Below are 18095 nucleotides of genomic sequence, written 5' to 3' on the forward strand. Positions count from 1 at the left end.
TTGTGTAGACGGTCTGAGCAAAGGCATGGCAGAGCGTCGGGTTTCTTTCTCCCAGGATCACTGCAGCAGGAATCTGCCTGCAAGAATGTCTCCTGTCAAACCAGCAAGATTGATGTGGACTCTCATTGTGCCACTTCCCAATCATCCTTCCATTCAGAGGCCACTCACATGCACGCGTGGCTTGCACAGGCAGTGGGAGCAGCTGTCCTCTAAGCATGGAGGGCAGGATGGGAGGGAGAGTAGGGTTTATCTGCAAACCAGAAAGAAAGTGGGCAGGCTCCAAACTTCCTGCCTATGAGGGCTCCGGGGACACTGGGCTGCCCTGACAGGGAAGCTGGGGGAGAAGGGATCCTCTTCTTGCAGAAATGGGGTAGAGCTATGTCTCGGGCAGCTGGGGAAGGCCTGCTGGAAGCGGCGGAAGGGACTGGATGACCTGCGGAGTGCCATTCGGCCTGGAGGACTCAGTGCTGTGTGTGACTCCAAGAACAAGCCGGGGCCAGGCTCCCTGCCCATAACTTTTCCTCACTTTGAACTGGGTCTTATTTTAACCTCAGATGACAAGGATCCTAATAATGGCAACCTCTTTGGCGAGGGGTGAGGGGGTACAAAATAGGGCATGAAGGAAGTAGAGAGGCTTGGACTGCAGATGATGATTCCTCTCCAGCTACGTCCAGGAAACTCACCCAAGTCCTCATCTGATACTCTCACTTCCTTCTTGGTCATCCTCATCTCGCATACACACTGGTAGCTGGATGCAGTAGAATGGGCACCATGACCTCCAGAGTTTGCCCCCTCTGGCCCCCCTACAGTAAGAGAAGAGTGATAATCCTATGAACTCAAGCAGCCAAGCTGTAACAGCTCCTTGCTGTACAATGCCTTCTTGCCTCCTGTCCTTTGAGAGTATTTAAAGCAGAGGTTCCCCCCAAGTAACTATAAATGTTGTCTGCCTGGAGCCTTCAGATTCCTGAACGATTGGAATGTTCCTAAATCTGAAACCAGAGAGAGCCATATCAGAGTGCAAATATTTTCGGCATACGTGAACCATCAAGTTACAGAATGACCTGACACCCTCCGCTACTCTCAGGGGCCCCCTGCCTGGAAGACAACCCCCCATCTGCTGCAAATGCCTTCGTCTTCGACATACCTCTCTATTTGCAGATGCAACCATCTATAGATAGATCTGAGCGGAGTGACTGTGAGCTGGACATGGAGGTTGGCCACCCAGCAGAGGCATCCTACAGGCTACCTCTCTGTCTGGCACACATCAGGGAGGACATGTGCTGGATGAGGAGGAAAAGGCCCCACAAAGGTGAGCAAAGATTGAACAGACAGTAAGAGCTCAGGAGCAAGAGTGGACATGACACCGCCTTGGAAGAAACTGGCAGGAGCTGGGGTCTTGGGTCAACTGGAAGGGGGAGAAAACTGGTCCATCTTGACCATTTGGAATATTCAAAGTGCAGGTCTGCTTGGAGGCAGAGGACAAAGCTGATTATCTTGTCCAGAGTAATTGATTGGTCTCTTTGACAGGATACATCAGAAACTGATGCACTCAGAACCCGGGGCACGTAGCCATACCCAATGGAATGTGCTGGGAGTGCAGAAAGGCTCTGGGAGTGCAGAAAAGTGTTAGGTCCCAAAGTGTTAGTTCCTTTCTTCCTAAACCTCTGAGCCAACTTGGCATGAGAGGGGATACATTTCTCAAGGGAATCTCAAGGCCTCAGACTGCTAGACCTTGTCTGCATCTTTCTGGAGGCTCATAAAAGTGCTCAGATGCTGACAAGAAGTTCCTCCAAAAGTCCACTTCCATATCTCAGGCTAGGAATGAGAAGGAGAAGCTAAGACGTGCCTGGGACCAGGCAGGCTTGCTATCCAGTCACCATGCAGAGGCACCAACACACCCATTGCCTATGACTAGAATTGCTTCCTAGCATCAGGGCATCTGTCCTAACTGGTACCGGAGCCTATGCTATAGCAGTCATTGAACATTCTGAATATATTCGTAGATGTGGGGATGCATCATTGACTCTTTGAAATGTCTTCTATCCAGAGGCGTTCTCTCCCAAGAGCTTTCTCTTCAATCTGTAAGTGGCTTAGGCTTACAAGTCACTCTCCAACCATAGAAGTGGGCAGGAACAAAGGAAGATCAGCAAAGGACTGCTCAGTCCCTTCTCCCTTGCAACTATGTCTGTGCACAGGTGTATCTGATCACCATGTCTACTGAGTTCCAGACTGAGCTCTCAGCCCTGTTGGGTCCAAAAGGCTGCAGCAGACATCGCATAGGCAGGGGAAAGAATGACCCTCACCTTCCTGCTGCCATGTACTATGAACAGCTTAGGTCGTCTCTCTCCCAGATCCCAAGCTATGATCCTGGTTTATAGAGTTTTGTAGTCATTGGCTTCTCTCCTATCCTGAACCTTCTCTGGCAGCTCCATGCAAACTTGGGACTCCAGAACCCAGACGCTGCCTTATTCCTTCTTCAAGAGCAAACTATAAAAATGAGAGCAACGTACGAGCACATTCTTGGAGTGAACTTCTTAGCTGGGGAGATGTGAGCTCAGAAACCATAGGGGAGTTCCAGGCACCCTGTAGAGTCTGCACTCTCCTCAGGACAATGGGTGGACCTCAGAGGAAACCAAAAAACCCCAGCTGCCCCATTGAAACTATTGATTGTGTTTGCTCCATCATTTGCTGCCTTCTAATACCCCTTCCCTTCCTACTTGCCATGCATCTTTGAACCTCCCATGAAAGGCAGCATATAATGTTGTAACACCCTACCATTATCCTTCACAGCCTTCCCCCTCTGCTGCCACATCCCACAACACATCCAGCATATGCACCCCATTCTATGGCTCAGGAAAGACAATATTTTCTCCTCTCTCCTGATCTAGGCTACAAACCTCTCTCCTTTTTAGTCATATAGGATTTTCTCAGGCCAGTAACCCAGGCCTGAAATTCTCTCCTGATCTTGTCACATGCTGGGAAGTTTGGAATTCTTCTCATGATGGTGCTGAGCCCCTTTCTTGTCCTAGACATCAGAGCCTTCAAGTTATCATTCAGTAGAATCCTAAGAGAGAAAGATGTATGAAAGTTCACAAGCTGTAGTTCTCCTTCCTCCCAGAGTTGTAGGTCCACTGCCCTTGCCCATTATGTGCCATGGCCACTGGTGGAAACATATCTACCAAAAGTAGTCACTGGCCCCTAAGACACAGGGTTATTCTCTCTTCTGTCTATCCCCTTCTGCTGCTTTTCACGTGGACAGAAGCTAGAAAGCGCCTATAACTTTCTGTCCCCAAAGGCTCTGGGTCAGATGTCACTGAGGAGGGACTCTCTGCCACTTGCCACTTTCGTGTCTAGGAAGTGGGTCTCTCAAATCTGTCCCCTGCCCCTCCACTTGGCCAGGAATAGCCACTCATTCTGCTACCTCCCAGAATGATTGGGACAAGACCAGGAGAGAAGATAGAAATAACTCCATTCTGTACTTACACCTGAGTTGATGTTTCCTCTTCCCAGAACGGAAGGAGGGAGTGATTACACCCAAAACAGATCCTGAATCTAGTCCGTCATGCCAAGAGCCAGCACAGAACCATGTTTGTATACCTCATTGAACTACTGAAATTCCAGCACTCAGACAGCTGTGTCCTCATGTGGTTTTCCCCCTTCTATAAATCAATAAGTACCTCAGACTGGGTCCCAGTGCAGAGCTGTCCTCAAGTTTGGGTCAAGTGAGTAGAAAAACCCAGAATTTGTTCAGTCATGTGCTTGTAAAATGTGATGCTTCTATTTTTTAATATGTATGTGCTATGCACAAACCATATCATGTTCCAACAAAAAGTAAAAGGTCTTTTTATACGTTCCTCTAAACTGTCAGACTCCACCCCTCCTATTAAAACTCACAACGAATCTCTGGGTTGTTGTTGATTTTCACCTTGATTCTTTCTCATCTGTCAAGGAGGAAGGCGAAGGGAAACAGAAAGCATTGATTCGTGGTGCTGTCCATATTACAGATTCATGGTGCTGTGGGTTATTAAGGCAAAGAGAATTCCTATGAGCCACTTAGTCCAACCACCATATTTTATAAATGGAGAATTCAGCCCCAAAGAGGAAGGAAGCTACCATAGACCATAATGAGGCAGCAACCCTCTTCCTCTTCTGCCTTGGTTAAAGCAAGATATCCCCATTTCTGTGACTATAACATTTACTTACTCACCCATCAAGAAATAGTTATTGAGCATCCTATTTCTGTGCTACATTGGGTGGAGCTTTGGGATATGTGAGTGAAGGAGATAGATGCATTTCCCACCCTTTCACAAACTTGCATTAAAAAAAAAATCACCCAAGAGTATGTTAAAATGGGGATCCCCTGGCCGCACTTGCACAGAGACTGATCCAGACACCTGGGTGGGGCTTAGGAGTCTACCTTTGTAACACACACCCCTGGTGATTCTGACATTGAGAAGCTCTAGTCTAGTAGAATGACTGGAATTATAGAATATTTGAGCCAAGAGAGACTGTACAAATTAAAAAAAAATCTTTTCATAGGCTAAAAGAAGAAGACCAGGGAGCTTAATTTTCTCACCCAGCATCCCAAAGCTAGACGAGAACCCATGACTCCCAAGTTTATTCTCTCTTGTTCCACATACCCCTTCCCGCACCCTCCCATCCTCACATCTGTGATCTTTGCACTCTGTACCTCATCATGCCACTCCCTCCCATATCCCTCTTCTATTCCACATGTAGTCCCTAGGGAAAGACTAAAATGTGTACCTTCCATTGAGCAAGACTGGGTTCTCAATAAATCTATGTGCTCTTGGAAGAGCTGCCTGGTCTTTTGGCCTCTGTGCCTCATTCTTAAATTTAACCACACAATTAATATTTCTAAAATCTGACTATGTGCCTTGGAATATCACTGTTGACAAATTATGTGTGGGCTTATATACCAGTAAGGGAGACAGACATTACACAAATAACCACAGCAAAATGTGATCAGTGGCATGAGAGACAAAGTCCAGGTGTACAAAACCTAGGTATGGGGGCACAGAACAGAGTCCTAAGCTCATCCGGGTGGACAAGGGCATCCATCCTACAGAAAGTTGAGCTTTGAGGGGTTATCAGCCAGATGTGGGTCAGGCAGCGGGGAGGGAGGTCACAGCAGGTGCTTGAAGGTGCAGGTGGGAGCCCAGAGGAAGAACAAGACACTTGGAGGACTTGAACCAGGGCCAGTGTGTGTCCAGTATTCAGAGAGAGGGAGGGGTGAGATGGAGCCCAAGCCAGGAGAATTCATTAGAAACTGTATCATGGAGCACCTGGTAAGTATAATAAGGTGCTTGAATATTTCTCAATTTTTCATATGTAATCCACCCTATTCAAATGTACAATTCAATAATTTTTAAGTAAAGTTAACCAAGTTGTGCAACCATCACCATACATCAGCTTTAGAAGATGTTCATTACTCCAACTAGATGCTCTGTGCACATTACTCTTAATCTCCACTTCACCATGTCCACCTCAGGTAACCATTAATCTACTTTCTGTCCCTGCAGTTTTGCCTTTTCTGGGTATTGCATGTAAAGAAATCACAATATCTGGTTTCTTGTATTTGGCTTCTTTCACTGAAGGAGCTTCGATTTTCCTCTAAAAACAATGTGAGGTCCATCCTTGCTGATTTGAAGAAGTAACAGGACCAAACTTTCTTTAGAAAGAAGACTATAACTGTCGTATGTAGAGTGGTGTGGAGGAGGCCAGTCCTCTGCAGGGAGGACAGCTGGAGACTGTTGGAGTGCTCCAGGCTGAGGACATGGTGACAGAAGATGAAAACAGGGCTGACCAATTCACACAGCAGTCCTGGCCCCAGGGAGCTCTTCATAGGCTGAACCTCATTCTTCTAGAACATGGGAACCAGACTCCACCATTTTCCAAGGTGAATCTCAAGAGATTTCACATTCTCTGTTTGATGAGCTCTCTCATTCCTAGATGGACCAGCCAAAAAGTTCTTCTGCTGATATCTGTGTCTATCATCAAGGCCTTGAGGTCCAGGGCAATGGTTCTGAACATAAGCAAAGGGACGTTACAACCTCATTTTACAAATAATGCTTGACCAGGATGGCTGCTGCCTCTCCTTTCCTCAGGGTTTAAGAGAAAGTGTCAAAAATGCCAAGAAAAGCTAATACCGGGTATTGAACTGTTATTGTGAAAACAATATCCTGGGAGTACTCCGGATCTTCCATACCTAGTTAAAATTTCTATGCTATATTCTCTTACTGTCTCCTACAAGAGGAAATGATGCTCAGAGTGAAAATTTCCAGATCTGCAAAATCCTCAGTTGACAAATGCATTTATTAAGAATTAAGTGCATATTTTAAAAAGATTTCAACATAAAACTTTGGGTACACCTCTGAAAGAGTTTAAAGTTCAGTTTAAAAAAAAAAAATCAGCCAACCAAAATATTCTACTCCTTGAGCATGCCTTCTAATGTTGCCCTGAAAGGGAGAAGGGAGCCTATTCACAGTGGCTCTTTGGAAAGCTGAAGAGTCACTTGACTGGCCAGTTGTAGTGTTTATTAAAAATATCAGTGATTAATCATTGCTTATTTCTATAAGGAACCCTAGAGCCCTCCCATCTGGTTTTGTTGGGCCACTCTCCATCTAACAGGCCAGTATATGTCTCGATGAGACAAGGCTACCTGTGGTTCCAAGAGACCATAGGGGTGTTCTCCCTCTTGGAGAGGTGCACAGACTGCCTGTCTGAGTCAGCTCAGGCTACCTTCACAAGATGCCACAGAATGGGGCATTGCATAACACTGTTCTGGAGTCTGGAAGTCTAAGATCAAGGATCAGCAAGGTCAGTTCTGCTGAGGTCTCTCCTTCTGGCCTGTAGAGAGCCACCTTCTCTTTGTGTCCTCATGTGGCCTTTCCTCTGTGTGTTGACGTGGACAGAGAGAGGTTTCTGGTGTCCGTCCCTCCCTCTCTTTATAAGGACACCACTCCCATAGGATTCTGGTCTGCCCTTATGACCTCATTTAACTCCAATCAGCTCCCTAAAGTCTCTATCTCCAATTATACTTCCATAAGGGATTCAGGCTCCCAACATATGAATTTTGGGAATATGTAGACATTCAGTCCATAACAGTCCCCCACCACCATCTGGGGAAGTCTGGCCTCAGACATGATGAACATTCCAAGAAGGAGATTGTCAGTCAGTCCATTTCGCAGACATCCGGGGGTCTGTTATAATCACAAGTAGCCCTCATGTGGGGGCCCTATTCTTTTGAGTAGGTGAAGTTACCTCTAAGGTAATGGTTCACAACAGGGGAAGACTTTGACCTGCGGAGGGGACATTTATGGGACACTTGACAATATCGGGAGACATTTTTTTTTTTTTAGATTTCTAATAGTTTATTTGAACATATTATTAGTGAAGTTGAACGTTTCTTTTTTTTTTTTGCACATTTTAATTAATTCATTTATTTAAATAAACATATAATGTATTTTTATCCCCAGGGGTACAGGTCTGTGAATCGCCAGGTTTACACACTTCACAGCACTCACCATAGCACATACCCTCCCCAATGTCCATAACCCCACCCCCTCTCCCAACCTGCCTCCCCCCCCTCAACCCTCAGTTTGTTTTGTGAGATTAAGAGTCACTTATGGTTTGTCTCCCTCCCAATCCCATCTTGTTTCATTTATTCTTCTCCTATCCCCTTAACCCCCCGGTGTTGCATCTCCACTTCCTCATATCAGGAAGATCATATGATAGTTGTCTTTCTCCGATTGACTTATTTCGCTAAACATGATACCCTCTAGTTCCATCCACGTCGTCGCAAATGACAAGATTTCATTTCTTTTGATGGCTGCATAGTATTCCATTGTGTATATATACCACATCTTCTTTATCCATTCATCTGTTGATGGACGTTTAGGTTCTTTCCATAGTTTGGCTATTGTAAACATTGCTGTTATAAACATTCGGGTGCACGTGCCCCTTCGGATCACTACATTTGTATCTTTAGGGTAGATACCCAGTAGTGTGATTGCTGGGTCATAGGGTAGTTCTATTTTCAACATTTTGAGGAACCTTCATGCTGTTTTCCAGAGTGGTTGCACCAGCTTGCATTCCCACCAACAGTGTAGGAGGGTTCCCCTTTTCGGGAGACATTTTTGATTGTCACAACAGGAGGTGCAGAGTGTGTAGAACTACTGATATTCCATGGGTAGTGTCCAGGGATGCTGCAGAACCTCGGGCAGTGTACAGGACAACCTCCTAACTAAACGAATGATCCTGTCCCAAATATCAATAGTGCTGAGGTTAAGGAACCTGCTCTAAAGGGTAGCCCACTTCTCCTTTGTCCTACTATTCTTAAATCAACCCTCATCAGAAGATCCAGATTAGGAAGAAAAGGCTGGAAGAGAAGCTTCAGATGCCATTATCAACCTTTACACCCAGACCCAATCTCCAGGAGGTCCCTGTAAGAATGTGATCAGTGGGTACCCAGGCGGCTCAGCTAGTTAAACATCCAACTCTTGATTTTGGCTCAGGTTATGACCTCAGGGTCATGGAATTCAGCCCCATGTCGTGCTCCATGCTCAGCCTGGCTTCTGCTTGAGATTCTCTCCTTCTCCATCTGTCCCCTCCACCAGCACATGTGTTCTCTCTCTCTCTCTCTCAAATAAATAAAAATCTCAAGAAGAAGAAGGTGAAGAAGAAGGAGGAGGAGGAGGAGGAGGCGAATGTGATCAGGACAGTGGGTTTTCACAACTTGTCCAGGGAATAGGTTGGAAGATGGACACTGAGAAACCTTGCAATTGGGTGTCAGTTTGTATTTCTGGGTCTGCAGGGTGGCATGAGGGGCAGGTCACTAAGATCAAAGGGAAGGAACTCAACAGGCCCTCACTCTTCTTTCTCACCATCATCCTGCTTCCTCTTGCACCTGGACCAGGGCTCTACCTCCAGTCCCAGGACAGCCAAGCAGGACTTTTCTTTAGAACTTTAGCGATAAATTGTTTTTATGTATATAATCTTAATTTCTTCATTTTTTTTCAAAGATCACAGTTGATTCTCATTTCTTCAAGGTTATACAATTAAAACCACGTTCATGGTAAAAAAAAAAATACAGAAAACTCGGAAAATTTAAAAAATGACTTCCTCACTCATAATCTCACTCCCCAAAGACCACTGCTATTAAGATTGTGCTGGGCTCTCCTTCAGTCTTTCATATGTAAAACAAGTGGGACCTGCACATGATGGGAGGCTGCTGCAAACTATTTTATTTCTGTCTCTCCCCGGCCCTTTAAGTTTGCTCCATGGACCTGGCGTCCTTGGAGGAAAACTCAGGTACTCACAAGGCTTTTCTGAACACTTGGGGCTAATACAAAGCCATAGGTATTTCAAGTTGCAAAAGCAACTTTTTTTTTTTAGTTTTCTTTTTCATTTGAGTTGGAAAACAGAGCCACTACTTAGAAATGTTAACATCAGAATAATCTGCACTTTGGTCTTCACTCAAAGGTAAGACTTCCTCCCCAACCCCAGCTGGGGCTGCTGCAGGTATGTGAGAAAGTATGGTCATCGTCAGTTTCTTCTCACTTCCTTGGGCACCTCCTCAGAGACTTGCTAGTCATTGTTAAGGACCCTTTTGGGGTGCAGGAGGGAGGCCAGGAGGAGGAATGGTAAGGTGAGCAACAACATTCTCACCTGAGTGGCCCTATTATAAACTGGCTTTGTGTTCTCTGGGCCTAGCAAATACCTAAAACTCTCTCTTTCTTTCTCTCTCTCTCTCTTTCAACCTTTTTCTCAACCTCATTCTCTCTCAGTGCCTATCTCTTTCTCTCATTAGGTGCTGCTTTAGATTTTTCATGGACTGTCCATCTCTGGAGAATTCTTGCCTATAACATTCATGACCCAAGAGTTCATCGATTTGGGGAGAGGAGTGGTTGTTGCCTACTCCCTTTCCATTCCCTTAGCAGGCCAGCAATCCACCTGCAACTTCTTTCTGCCATAACCCATTACCTTTCTAGGAGGCTGTATTGAGCTAGCTGATTAATCCCCTCTCCCATATGTGACCCACACCCAGTCCTTGGGAAATACACACAATCCTGGCCCCTATAAACTCCAGAACAGAAGCAACCTGCCCTTCACCTGTACCACAGGAGCTTCACTGAACCCTCCTTTCTCCTGTTTTGGAGACCTCCCAGGCAGAATCACACGGTATCCATCGTGTCCCTCAACGTTGGGGATATGTGGTCCACAAAATGTTGTGGGATCTCGCCAACTGTCTAACGCACTCCAGCCCAGCCTAGAGTCCTCTAAAAAGTTTCCTCCTGAAATCCCATTTCTCAAAACCTTATTTCCTGACCCTTGATATAGATGAATCCCACAAATTCTTGAACTCCCCCCAAGCCCCAACCTCCCCCCCAATATTCTTTGGCCTTTCTCCATTCCTCTTCATCCAACTCTGCCTCACCCTTCTCCAGGGTAAGCTGTGGGTTCCCTCTGATTTCCGACAGGAAAATAACACATCCCAAAGTTTTTAACGGTCTTCTGTTCATTTTAAATTGGGAACAAGCAGCAAAACCATTACAAGTGAGTTAAAAAAAAATAAGTAACCCATAAGTCTTGATTAAAAATATTTTAAACCCACAGACAACAATTAGGAGGGTGGAGGAAGAAAGGTAGCAAAATTTGGAAGAGAATTATAGGAAATAATACTAATTGTGCTTTTTGTCCTCTTTACAGATCTAAATGTGTGTCTCCATTTATGGACTGTGTTATGTGTTTCTTGACTTGTTAATAAAACTTCGGGAAACTACAGATGTAATTATTTTATAAGGAAGAACAAAAAATATTCAGCAGAAAGAGCCATTTCTTCATGTTTTCCAAATTGCTGAAAAACATGAAAAGATACAACTTCCAAAAATTTGTTCTTTTTCTAACTTTTTTCTAATTTCCCTCCCACAGTTCCCAGTGTTGTTTACTTTTTTGGCTAAGCACATTTCAATCATTGTGTACTTTGGTTCCTTTGTCCTTCAGGGTCTCTCTCTCTCTCTCTCTCTCTCCCTTTTTTTTTTTTTTTCCTTGAACACGACAAAGATCATAAAGATTTTATATCAGTTTCCTGGGGCTGCTGTAACAAATGAGTCCACTCCAGGGCTTTCAAACAGCACACATTTGTTTTCCCACAGTCTGGAGGCCAGTTGTTGGAAATCAGTTTCATTGGGATGAAATAAAAGTAGCAGTCTCCAGAGTGTCTAAGGCAGACTCTGTCCTTTGAAGACTTCATCTTCTGGTGGCTGCCCCATATTCCTGGTTTTATTACCATCAGTTCAATTTCTGCCTTTCTGGTCACATTATTTTCTCCCCCTCATTGTCTGTCTAGTTTCCCTCTGCCTCTCCTTTATTAATTTACATGAAATTAACATAACAAAATCAACTCAAATTGAATTCAATTTAATTCAATAACAATTTAAAAATAAATAAAGAGTGCAACTCAGTGGTATTTGGCACATTCACAATGTTCTGCACCCATCACATCTATTTCATTCGGAAGAATTTTTTTTCACTCACAAAAACCCTGCACCCATTAAGGCTCCCTGTCCCTGGGAACCAATAATCTGCCTTTGGCCTCTATGGATTCACCTGTCATAGGTAAGTCATATAAATAGAATCGTATAATATGTGGTCTTTTATGTTTGACTTCTTTTTTCAGCTTAATGTAAGCTCATCTGTGTTACAGCGTCCCTCAGGGTCTCTTACCCAGAACACCCGTCCCCTGGAAGGAAGTCAGAACAGCCATTATTAGACCTCTTGGTACTGCCCCCTTGTGGTTGCTTTCTTAATAATGATTATTTCATCCCTAGATTTCAAGATGTTCAAGAAAGAGCCACTGAATGCCAGTTGTGAGTTGGGACGTGGATGCTAATTTTAGAAATGAATGGATCACAGCTTTGCCTAGAAAGAGATCATGAGTGGAAGACAGTCACCTGCCCAGTTAACGCTGCTCTGTCAGAATACACATGAAATCACAGAGGCAGAAGTGACTCACGGGAGAGGACAGGATGGGAAAATGCCTGCAGGAGGGGCCAGTGGGACTGGGGCTGCAAGGATGAAAGGCACATGGAGAAAAGGAATATTCTAGGCTAAGAAGAGTCTGAGCACAGGCCCCGGTCAAAATATAAAACCCAAGCTATGAAAAACAATCTGAGGGTTTTGAAGGGGCAGGGGTGGGAGGTTGGGGAAGCCAGGTGGTGGGTATTATGGAGGGCACGTATTGCATGGAGCACTGGGTGTGGTGCATAAACAATGAATTCTGTTACAATGAAAAGAAATAAATTAAAAAAAAATTTTCTCCACTAAATAAACAAATAAAACTCAAGCTAAGTTCAGTTTAGTGTAGGGTTAGAGTGTGGCAGACGGGTGGGAGGGTCAAACCTTGGACGCGCCATTCAAAAGCTGCATGATCTTAGGTGAGTTATTGAAGCCTCAGTTTCCTTCTCTATGGCAATGGGGGACAATAACAGTGCCTATCTCATACAGTCCTGGCCAAAATTAAATAGAATAATGTACATACAGTACTTTGTACAGTGCTTGGCCTATGTCAGGGTCCAGTAAAAATTAGCAACTAGAGGCAAGTAGTTAGGGTGCTTTAGAGTGTGGGTGGCATGGATGGGTGTGGAAAGGAATGAAAGTTGGAACCAGATCTTGAATGCCAAGCCAAGGAGCTCAAAATTACCTTGTAGACAGTGGTTGCTTCATTGCAGGTTTTTGCAAGGAAAGTGGTGTAATGAGATCTTCTTTTAAGAGGAGACATTTGGGACAAAGATAAAAGATAAGCAAGGAAGATACTAGTTCATTTATTAAACAAGTATTTATTTAAAACCTACTAACTTTAAATAACCATGCTGGTACTTGTGGAGATCAGTAAACTGGAGACAGTAGGCTCCTGTTTATTGGAAGTTTCATTTCAGTGGAGACTAGACCATCTGCTAAGTCACCACAGCCATATTACACATCGTGGTGCAGGGGTGGGTGGCGGTTGGCAAGGAAACACACAGGGCTAAAATGGGGAAGAACGTCAGGGACCCGGGTCACTTAAGTGTTCTGTGCCTCAGTTTCTTCGTCCCTTAAATGCCATCAATAACCCTGCTCTGCTTACTGTGCCATCTGTGTGTAGATTCACAGGACATGGTATTCTGGAAGAGTTTCATGAGGTGTAAATCACTACAGAAGTAAGGACAATGCACTAGTTCTTTCCCTACTGATGGCAGGTTCCTGGTGAGATCTTGGAGACCTGTGCTCCAGGATCCCCTGCGGTTGCTTCATCTATGCCTCCTTACCCAGTCCACGTGCAAGACAGATCTGGTTCTCCTCTCCCCTGTCCCCCTCCTGCTTCTAAGGATCATATGGAGAGACAAAAGCAGGCAAGGGGCAGAAAGGAAGGAAGGGAGGGCGGAAAGAAATGTTCTTGTTAAGTGTCAGAACTGTTCTATCAGTGGTTACCAATGGGAGCATCAGGACAAGCTGGGAGGGTGTTTTGTTGTCACAATGATCAGGGATGCTCCCAGCCTTTGTGAGCAGAGGTCACAGTACAGAGACATCTGCAACATGCAGGACAGTCCCCCATGGTAAAGAATTGTCCCGCACTCCGCTCAACTGTAGAACATCGTACAAGAGAAACGCCTGTTTATAAACCTGAGCCTGGACTCCAACTCTATTTTACATCAAGCGGGAAGTGTTTTCCCATCGGTTTCATAGGCTCTGAACTCTCCAGCAGGGGTGTGAGTCCCAGAAGGACTGCCTGCTCTTGGTTTAGCTTGGAACTTTCCAAGAGCAGTTCACCATTTTGGAAAATCTTCTCATGAGGGTGCTGCTGGTGGTACTAAGTTATCAGAAGAGCTGTGTTGTCTTCTCCAATGAAGACATACAAATGGCTATCAGACACATGAAAAAATGTTCATCATCACTAGCTATCAGGGAGATTCAAATTAAAACCACATTGAGATACCACCTTATACCAGTTAGAATGGCCAAAATTAGCAAGACAGGAAACAACATGTGTTGGAGAGTATGTGGAGAAAGGGGAACCCTCTTCCACTGTTGGTGGGAATGCAATTTGGTGCAGCCACTTTGGAGAACAGTGTGGAGATTCCTCAAGAAATTAAAAATAGAGCTTCCCTATGACCCTGCAATTGCACTACTGGGTATTTACCCCAAAGATCCAGATGTAGTGAAAAGAAGGGTCATCTGTACCCCAATGTTTGTTTATAGCCGCAATGGCCACGGTCGCCAAACTGTGGAAAGAACCAAGATGCCCTTCAACGGATGAATGGATAAGGGAGATGTGGTCCCTATACACTATGGAGTATTATGCCTCCATCGGAAAGGATGAATACCCAACTTTTATAGCAACATGGATGGGACTGGAAGAGATTATGCTGAGTGAAATAAATCAAGGAAAGAGAGTCAATTATCATATGGTTTCACTTATTTGTGGAGCATAACAAATAGCATGGAGGACAAGGGGAGATGGAGAGGAGAAGGAAGTTGAGGGAAATTGGAAGGGGAGGTGAACCATGAGAGACTATGGACTCTGAAAAATAGTCTGAGGGTTTTGAAGGGGCGGGGGGTGGGAGGTTGGGGGAACCAGGTGGTGGGTATTGGAGAGGGCACGGATTGCATGGAGCACTGGGTGTGGTGCAAAAACAATGAATACTGCTATGCTGAAAAGAAATAAAAAATTAAAAAAAAGAAAAAGCTGTGTTGTGGTTCCCACATTCACAGTCGTTGTGTGTGTGTGTGGGGGGGTGTGTGCGTGTGTTTACACAGATATACTTATTGAGCCCTGACTCCAAACATCAAAAAGGCATGTAATTTTTAATTAAACGTTTTTTTGCTACTCTGAAATCCGATTTGTCCATTGCAAACTACATATGAGCAACTATGTTCTTTATTTGGCCTGTTAAAGTAGTTGTGCTTGAACACTTAAATACTGAAATACAGAGTATTTGAAGTTACTTTCATTTCTCCTGCAGTTAAGGCATTCTAGTGATGTTCTTAAAGTGGTGTGTATAAATTCTATTAAGTACAAATTTCAGTAGTTAATAGTAAACAGGCGGGATGCCTGGGTGGCTCAGTGGGTTAAGCGTCTGCCTTCAGCTCAGGTCATGATCCCAGGGTCCTGGAATTGAGTTCTGCGTCGGGCTCCTTGCTCGGCGGGGAGCCTGCTTCTCTCTCTGTCTGCTGCTCCACCTGCTTGTACTCTCTCTTTCTCTCTCTCTCTCTCTGTCTCTGACAAATAAGACCTTAAAAAACCAAACCAAAACAAAACAAAAAAACAAAACAAAACAAAACTTTAAAAATAAGATAGTAAACATGCTGTTATAAAATATTTGCTGTGAAATGTGCTGCTTTGTGTGACAGGGTAGAGAGTTACTGTGTTGGTTCATTTAACAAGAGCAGGTGAATAAATAAAGCTCCCAGAATTCCCTGGTGACCTGTCATCAGGGCAGATTGAGAACTGTCTCTATTTACCCCTTGCATCCCTGGACTTGAGGCTTCCTTGGAAGGTCTGTCTGGGCAGCTACTCTGTCTGGTATGATCTTAGCCGGCTGGAGCACCCTATAGCAAGGACCAGGGCAGGGATGTCCTCACAGTTGTCCGTAACAATTCACACTGTGTCCAAAACCCCACACTAAGCCATTATGCCCTGAGGATGTGATTGGGGGCAGAAAAAGCCCCCACATTACAAAGAATGGACAATGTCCTTCTGAGGGTTCTACCAGCATAGGGCTGTCGCAGTCAGTGATCTGACCTGAGTCGCCTGGACTAAATTTAAGTCCCCAAGGGACCCTCCCCCATCTGGATCACTCTGGTGATCTGTCCTTCACCCTGGGATTTCCAAGTAGCAGAAAGATGCTGTATTTATAGGGCATCTTTCTCAGAAGAGCTCCAGCCTCTTTTGGGACATTAGCTCATTGCAGCAGGGGTAGAGGGAGGAGAGAGAGCTGGACACCGTGTTCTTCTTTCCCGTTAAGGCAGAGGAATGAGCCCCACTTTAGAGGCTCCCTGAGACCTTAACTGGGTCAAGTAAACCTCCCCCTGGTGGCCAGCACCACTCTCCCAGCCCCTGTGGCCTGGATATGGAGCAGCAAGAAGCTGGAGATCCGCCTCGCTTTCTCATGTCCTGAGCAACCCTGCCATGAGCGAGCTGCGTGTTTAGCAAACAGAAACACAGAGGCCAGTGAAAATTGGATTCCAGATAAACAGTGAATAATGTTATAGTATAAGTATGCCCTCCAGAGCTCTTTTCTGGACACGGCAGGATCTCTGGCTGAATTATTTCTTTAATCGTGGTGAAACAGACATAACATAGAATTTACTATTTTAACCGGTTTTAACTCTACATTTTAGTTGCATGAAGTATATTCACACTGGACAGCCACCGCCACCATCCGTCCCCAGATTTTCAGGTTCTGCATCTTCTAAAATGGAAACGCTGTACCCACTAAACACTAACCCCTCGTCCCTCTCTACCCTCAATCCCTGGGAGCCACTAGTCGAATTTGTGTACTTTGTGTGTTTCCAGGATACCTCATATAGGTGGAATCATACCATACTTGTCCTTTGTGTCTGGCATATTGTCATTCAGCATAATGTCATCAAAGTTCATCTGTACTGTGACACCAAATGGCATCATTAAGCCCATCCCTCCCTCCCTCCGAGATGCCTTTTCCCGCAACTTATCCGCATCAGGAACCGGATGATGTGTCCTCTCACACACTTCCATGAGGGGCTAGGATGCAGACTTAGCTGGATGCCGTACTTTCAAGTTGTATAGAGTTTCTTTTCAGATACCCAGTTTCCATTCCTGTGCATCTTCTCATACTCTGAATGTAGGGTTCCCATATTTGCCAAATAGAAGCACAGAGGTCAGTGAAAGCTGACATTGACTTTCAGATAAACAATGAATCATGTTATAGTATAAGCATGCCACCATGCAATATTTGAGTTATCCTTATACTTAAAAATAATTTGTTCTTTATCTGCAATTCAAGTTTAACTAAGCATCTTGGATCTTACCTGGCAACCCAGTCCTAACACCCCTCCATGTTGGTGGGAAACCCCTTGCCTTCTTAATCTCCTTTCCCCGTATCAGTCATCCATACCTACGGATGCAAGCAGTATGGATCTAAGTGAAAAGAACATTTCAAAATTTCAAAAGACATTTATACTCAGAGGACCTCATCTGAATCTCAGGTCCACACACAGTTGGTAGAAAATCAGTTGGTCTTTCTGAGTTTTATTTACCTCATCTGAAATGAAGACAGTAACCCCAGCTGCGCAGTGTTTTTAAGAATCAAGTGGTGGGGAAATTGGAGGGGGGACAAACCATGAGAGACTATGGACTCTGAAAAACAATCTCAAGGTTTTGAAGGGGCAGGGGCTGGGAGGTTGGGTGAGCCTTGTGGTGGGTATTATGGAGGGCACGTATTGCATGGAACACTGGATGTGGTACATAAACAGTGAATTCTGGCACACTGAAAAGAAATTTAAAAATAAAGAAGAATCAAGTGATACAGCATATGTGAATTTCCTTACACGTGTTATTTATTTCTTTACTCTAACTGTGGGGTTATCTGCAAGGAAGCAAGGATGCCTTTGAGATGTCTCCCATGCCATCACTGTCTGACTACATCCACATGAGACACCCGGATCAAGAGCCACCTAGCTGGGTCCAGTCAACCCCAGAACCGTGAGATGTATTAATAAAATAACTGTGCTTTTTTAAGTCATTGAGTTTGGGGATCTTTTTTTTTCTTGGTGCAGCAGTACTTACTAGAATAAGTGGGAACAACAAGTACAAAGGTCCTGTGGCAGGAAAGTGACTATAGGAGGAAAACACAAGGTGATGTGCCTCATTTTGGCCTTTTTAGATAAAAAGAGCCAGTCCCCTCAAGTCCTATACCCAACCCAATATCTCTCCCCTTCTCCGCATCCTTCCTGTGATCCTCCTCTGCCTCTTGAATACAGTCTTTTCTGGCTAGTGATGGCACTACCCTCTGGCTGCTGCAACCAGTCATCTGTGATTCCTCTTACCCCTTTCATTG

The 18095-nt window shown here is 44.7% G+C and overlaps 1 long non-coding RNA gene across 1 annotated transcript; it reads left to right on the forward strand.

Annotated features, from left to right (window-relative positions):
* The first annotated feature begins 212 nt into the window (after positions 1–212).
* Positions 213–3901, forward strand: LOC116877614. Its single transcript, XR_004384674.1, has 2 exons — positions 213–1309; positions 3511–3901. It is a non-coding gene; the product is annotated as an uncharacterized LOC116877614 (long non-coding RNA).
* The last annotated feature ends 14194 nt before the right edge of the window (positions 3902–18095 follow it).

This window comes from Lontra canadensis, unplaced genomic scaffold (assembly GCF_010015895.1).
Source record: "Lontra canadensis isolate GAN:19392208 unplaced genomic scaffold, GSC_riverotter_1.0 scaffold53, whole genome shotgun sequence".
Classification (NCBI taxonomy): domain Eukaryota; kingdom Metazoa; phylum Chordata; class Mammalia; order Carnivora; family Mustelidae; genus Lontra; species Lontra canadensis.